At 34.3% G+C, this 7,047-nt stretch overlaps 1 pseudogene; it reads left to right on the top strand.

Moving 5' to 3' along the window:
- Positions 1–2,660: 2,660 nt before the first annotated feature.
- LOC111884635 (peroxisomal fatty acid beta-oxidation multifunctional protein AIM1-like) lies at positions 2,661–6,334 on the top strand (annotated as a pseudogene).
- Positions 6,335–7,047: the final 713 nt, after the last annotated feature.

Genomic DNA, 7,047 nt, shown 5'->3' with positions numbered 1-7,047 from the left:
ATATGAGGGTACAAAGAAATGTATGATGTATATTATATGAGGGTACAAAAAGGTAGAATTTTTAAGAGGTTCTTTTAATTTTTCAATTAAGAGGTAATAATAAAAAAGCGGAGAATCAATTCATACCCAACCTCATCCACATAATCAAGCATTATTGCTTGTTCTTGGTCAATTATGTCACAAAACTTCCAAATTAAGGTGCGAAATTGATTGTTATTATTCATTGAAGTTCAATTCTTGTTGTTCATCATAGTACCAAATTGATTTTGTGTTGGATTTCCCTTTTCTTTTTGCTGTTCCTCATGTTACTCTTTTTATTGTTTGTTGTTCATCATGTACCAAATTGAAAATTATGCCCATGTTCTTTGTTGGCTTGTTGGTAGTTTGGTTGTTTTAAGTGTGTGTATCTTGCTTAGTTTGCTGAAGTTTTGTAGGCATTTTCCTGTGTTGGGGCTTTTTTGTATGGTTCCTGTTTATTTTGACCATTATGCCCCTGATTGGTTTCTTAGTCGGTGGCTGCCATTGTGGTCTATTGGAGTTTGCTGTAGTGTAGTGTTGGCTCGTTGGTGCTTTGCTAAGCTTGTTTCTAGATCACGGTTTCAAAGCCACTTCACCATTTCAAAGGCTTTTTTGCTCCTCTGGTGTTATTTTTAAGTTGATTGTTATTTTTTGAAGTAGTCTCACAAGTTGGTTGCTTTATTGCGTGTCTGGTGCTTTGGTGTTGCTTTAGTTCTCCTGTTATTCATTTCATTGTTTGTTTTCTAGTGGTCCTCTTTAGTTGTCTCAACTCTCTTGTATTTGGTCCAGTTTCTTGCTGGTTTTGTTTTATCTTTAAATCAAAATCTTTGCTGTTAAAAAAAACAGAAATTGAAAATAACAAAGTGTGATAAATTAATATGCAAATCATAATGTAATATTATATTGTTGTTTGAGAAAAAAACATGGTAGAAAAAAATATTTACATTTCCTTGTTTGTTACAACCAAAATTTGTGTGAGGAAGGAGGTTGTGAACGTAATAGAGGCGATGTGAAGGAGGGTTATAATTTTGAGGGTGTATAGGTCATTTTAACTTCAATAAGTTAAAAAACTCTTATAAAAGTCAGGTCACCTTATTTATCAAAAGCTTTTCTTTTTACTTGTTACAAAAAGTCATTTTAAAAAGTGCTAATTTGATATTAAAAAAAAGGCTTGATAACTCAATAAGTTATTTCCAAAAGCAATCCCAAACACCATCTATCATCATGTATTTGTTGAAATGCTTGAAGCCTAACCGATTCTATCCCTATGATTTTGATTACAATTGTTCAGGTTAAGGTTGATATTCTTGTATGAGTGAAAAACTTGGTATGTATTTAAAAGTTTTATTGTCATGTAGCAATGGAAACTAATTCATGTCCTTGGTATGTTCGATTTAGAAGTGTGCTTAGACCATCCCGAATGTATACCACGAAGGGTTTTGTGGACTAGGTGGCCATGACCGTGGGCACACTAGCTTGAACCTTCATGGTTCGGCGTGCTCGTGGTCCATTGTGATGGTAACCACGGATTAAAACGGCCAATCAAAATGTCCTCGGCCTTTGACTTCCCTTGACCACCATTAACAGCTTGTTTCAATATTTTTTTTTTTTTGCCTAATATTTACCTATTAATATCACCACACACCTTTATATATTTCACACAACACCTTCTTATATATCACACAATCCTTCTCTCTTTTTATTCACATTCACACATTTGTGTTGCTTGATCTTTCAAAAACCATGGCTCCCAGATAGATGAATTGGTCGGAAGAAGAAGAAGAGAACTTAGCACAAGCATAGGTGTTAGTTTCGAAAAGTCGAAGATAGTCAAATGTCTAGATATTTTTGGGGAAATGTTCAAAGCTTTTTCTATGGATTAATGGGTTGTCAAAGTTGAACTGGTTAATGTGGCCATGAATCAATACGAAAACATAAACCACATACGTTTTGCACATCTCAAAACTTAGCAAAAGTTAAAGAATTCCCCAAAATGGAAAAACATTGTTTAAAAAAATAGGGTTAAGGGTAGTTGTTTGTTTTTGCATTTTTTATGTTTTTTTGTATTTTTTTTTTAAGTTGTCGTGTTTTTTAAATTAATGTAATGTCTTTTTTTATTGAATAAAAAACTAGTTTAAAAAAATATATATGTTTTTATTGTATATTTCATTGTATTTCTGAATAAAAAACTAGTTTAAAAAAATGATATTGATACTACAGAGAAGCTTGGGGCCCAAAACTTTTCACCTTCTGTTACATCTTTTGCTAGTGCTGACATGGCAGTGAGACAACGGCCACATCAGAAGAAGTATAAGCTGAGAACTGGTCGTGTTAATGTGACCCATTCTCATAAACCTGGTAACAGGGAGCACACAAAGGCTACACAAAAAAATGATATTGTTTTACCCCCCCCCCCCCCCCCCCCCCCCCCTCTGATATTTTACATTTGTATAAACCTAATATGCTTTTGATTTCTGAAATAAATTGATTTGTGCAGGGGAACCGAGGCTTATAAGATTGGAGATTTATCAGAAGCTGAAGTATGTTATTTAAAGGATATCAGTCCAATACAACATATAGAGACACCTGGCATTTGTATACAACCTTTTCTTTTGTGTTATAGCAATCGTGCAGCTATACGCATGGCTCTTGGAAGAATGAGGGAATGTCTAAACGACTGTAGAATGGTTGTTGCATTAGATCCCAATTTCATGAAGGTCAACTTAACATCTGCAAAGTAAGATTTTTATCTGTCAGTTACTTATGAGATAGGAAAAATCATAATCTAATTATCTTTTTACATCCTATTTTCAGTTGTCATTTACTTCAAGGAGAGGTCGACGATGCATCATACTATTATAACAAATGCTTGGAGTTTGAGGAGATCGTTTGCTTGGATAGGAGAATCATAATTGAAGCTGCAGAAGGCCTGCAAAAGGCACAGGTAACTAACTACATGGTTCAAGTAGCTTTGATGCATGTTTTGCCTTTGAAACTAATTTCCCAAATTGCCCTTAGCAGAAAGTCTCAAATTATCTGAAGCTGGCTGCAGAGATTCTTGAACAGAAAACGCATGAGTCAGCAACCAATGCATTGGGAACTATCACTGATGCTTTGTCAATAAGCTCCTATTCATAGAAACTACTTAATATGAAAGGAGAGGCTCTTCTCGTGGGTACATAATCCTAAATTATTTTTAATTTTTACTCACTTGTAGTTCTTGCAGAATAATGTTTTCTATCCATTACTTCTGGTTTACAAGGAGCATATATTTACTAAATTTGTAGTCAAACTCGTACGACTCCATGACTTAATTTCATCTCTCGTACTTTATGAAGGCATTTAGAAGGAGCATATATTTACTACATTTGTAGTCAAACTCTTACATGACTTAATTTCATTTCTCTTACTTTATGAAGGCAAGAATGGAAGATTTTCAGGTGGATTTGACATCAATGTTTTTCAGAAAGCTCACAAGACTGGTATGACTTCATTATCCATCATATATGCAAGAAGCTACTAATCTATTATGTTCCTCAAATCCATGTTGAAACTTTAACCATTGTCATTGCAGGAGACATTTCTCAACTACCTGATGTATCTGTTGCCCTTGTGACCAACACAATTGAAGGTTTTTACTTTCAATTTATCTTATAGTTTTTGTATTTATGTCTACATTTCTTGACACAATTTCTTTTTTTTCTTTTTTTGGGTACACCTAAATGCCAAGAAACCCATAGTTGTTGTTGTACAAGGACTTGCACTCGGGGGTGGCTTAGAACTTGCAATGGTTTGTAGTTTTTATGAGTCAAATTATTTAAAAAAATAGTTATATTGTAAATGTGTTTTAATGTATTTGATTAATGTAGGGATGCCATGCGTGTGTTGCAGCTCCAAGAGCTCAACTTGGCTTACCTAAATTCTCTCTTGGAGTTATGCCAGGCTTTGGAGGTATGTCTGAATGAATCATGTTTAAAAATATCTAAGAAATACAAAACACATTTGAGCAAAAGGAAAAGGAAAAAAAATAAATGAAGGGATGAGGGCAAAGTCGTAAAAAGGTTGAAACTTGACATGAATAGCCTTCTTTTTCTAACTTTCTTTGTTAAGTCATTCTTTTTTGCATCAAGTCAAAAAGAAATACATGTTTCTTTTTTCCCCGATTAAGTCCTATGTGGATAAAACATTATATATGCAAAGACAGATTCTTTTTTAGACTAAATCAGTTATCCGAACCTGATTAATTGACCATTTTAGCCTTTCTGTTTAGAAATGATGGTAAAGAACAACACAACACCTTAGTTAATATGATTATACAAATGGGATTTCACTAAATAATGGAAAATATGGTTTTCAAGGTACCCAAAGACTTCCTAGGCTTTTGGGATTATCAAAGGCAATTGATATGATGTTGGTGAGCACATCTCTCCTCTCTCCTCTCTCCTTAAATACTATTTAGTATTTACTAATTATGAATATTTAAAAAAATCGATGATATTAATTTATGAATCTTGTTTGTAGATATCTAAACCAAGACTCTCTGAGGAAGGGGAAAAGTTAGGTCTCATTGACGCTATTGTCCCTCCTCAAGAATTGTTGAAAGTGGCTAAGAAATAGGCATTAGACATTGCTGAGGCCCGGAAACTGTGGGCCCACTCTCTTCATCGCACAGACAAAATCGGGTCCCTTTTAGAAGCACGTGAGATTATTAAAGCTGCTAGACAACATGTCAAACGTACATTTCCCAATTTGCCCCAACATCAAGCTTGTCTTGATGTGATTGAGGAAGGTATTTTTCGTGGAGGGTATGCAGGCGTTTTGAAGGTATTTTTATTACTTCTTTTTTGTGTTTGGATTTGTATTTTGAAAGTGATAAGTGATTTCATACTAGTTGTTACTTATATACCCTGATTCTATCTAGAGTAAATTACAAAATGGTCCTTGTACTTTCTGATTAAAAAATTACATAGTATAGTCAAAACGTGGAACCCTTTTCAATGTTGATTCTTTTTTCAAGGTTTTGGTCCTTGGAACCTTTGAAATAAGTACCAAAATGAAGAAAGATTTCATTTTTGGACCACACGCGGTTAAATCAGAAATCACAGGGACCATTTTTGTAATTAACTTGTTTATCAATTACTTCTAATAATGCAAACATTTTGTTCCTCAGGAGGTGAAGGTGTTCAATGAGCTTGTTGTTAAAGACACATCGAAAGGTCTTGTTCATATATTCTTTGCACAATGTGCAATCTCAAAGGTAATTTAAACCTTTTTCTCTTGTTTTTTTTTCTAAAATATCAAAATTTCTACAAATCTAAACTTGGTTTTCTTTGATTTTACATTTACAGGTACCTAAAGTTACTGATGTTGGTCTAAAGCTAAGAAGAGTGAAGAAAGTTGATGTGATTGGTGTAGGTTTAATGGGTCTGGAATAGCAACTGCCCTTATCCTTGGTAATATAAAAGTTGTTCTCAAGGAAGTCAACTATGAGTATCTTTAAAAGGGAATAAAAACAATAGAAGGTAGTTAGTTATCTCTTATATTTTGTAGCCAGTTTATTATGTGACTTATTGGTTATATATTTGATGACTTTTTCAGCAAATGTTAAATGATTGGTTGCAAGGAAGAAGCTACCACAGGGTCAAGGTGAAAAGGCGTTGTCATTGGTTAATGGGGTTTTGGATTACTCACAATTTAAAGATGTAGATATGGTTATAGAGGTATGATCTTTAAAAACACATAAAATGTAAACTTTATAAAAGAGATAATTTGGCAACTCTATTTGTGAATACAGGCTGTAATTGAGAACATTCTTTTAAAGCAAAAGATCTTCAGTGAAATTGAAAACATTTGTCCCCCTCATTGCATTTTAGCAACCAACACATCCACCATTGACCTCAATTTAATTGGAGCAAAAATAAAATCTCAAGATCAAGTTATTGGGGCACGTTTCTTCAGGTTACATGACAAAATCCATATGTCTACATCTTATAGGCAATTTTGAATTCATATTAACTTTTTTTTAATTTTTTTTTCTTATTAAATGATTACAGTCCAGCTCACATGATGCCTCTACTAGAGATAGTTAGAACAGAAAAGACAATGTAGGGAGAAATTACTTTCCAGCCACGCCCGGTGGTCAGCTGCCCATTACACCAAGTTCAACATTTTTACGTGGTACACCAGCTAGCAAATCAATGACATGAAGGATCAACTTATATAGTTAGGGATGTAGTATCAAGTTATATAGTTAGGGAAAACCCTTTAATAACAATGTACTATCAGATTAATATCAATGTATTTCAATTTTTGATAACTTGTTTGACATGATGGTATTGGATCAAATTGATTATTTTGGTATATATTTGTTTCCACATTTTTGTATGCATAAATGAATATCGTAAAGACACGTCGTAAATGCATATCGTAAATGGATGTTATAGTTTATGACACACAAATGCGTGTCATCTTCATTTATGGCAGGGGCTTTAATGATACGCAATGTGTGTCATAAACGTGTGTCGTAATGTTATGACACGCAAATGTGTGTCGTCCTCCTTTATGACAGGGGCTTCCTTGATACGCATTGCGCATTGTAAATGCGCGTCGTAAATGTGTGTCATAAATGTGCGTCGTAAATGTGTGTCGTCTCTTGTTATGACAGGGCCTTCCTTGACATGTATTTGCGCGTCGTCTGAGCGTTTTACAACACGCATTGCGCGTCGTAAAATGCTATTTTTCAAGTAGTGGGCAAACTTGGGTAGAATTGAGTATTTGACTAAGGATTGGTCTCGGTTTGGTTTTAGAAAGTTTGGGTTGGTTGTTCTGATGATGAGGTAGTTGATGGGCTTCTGTTGAGTAATTCAGGTGAGTTGGCTCACTATATTGTAGGACACTATGGATTGTATGTGCTTGTAGTCTTTGTGACTCCTGCTATATGCATGTATGCATGTGTGCCTGCTTCCTAAATGTATGTGGAGTGAAATATACTTGTATGGTTGAAAAGTATCGATTGAGTTGAATAGACTC

The sequence above is a fragment of the Lactuca sativa genome, chromosome 7 (genome assembly GCF_002870075.4).
Source record: "Lactuca sativa cultivar Salinas chromosome 7, Lsat_Salinas_v11, whole genome shotgun sequence".
Lineage (NCBI taxonomy): Eukaryota > Viridiplantae > Streptophyta > Magnoliopsida > Asterales > Asteraceae > Lactuca > Lactuca sativa.
This window is presented reverse-complemented; position numbering and strand designations above follow the sequence as displayed.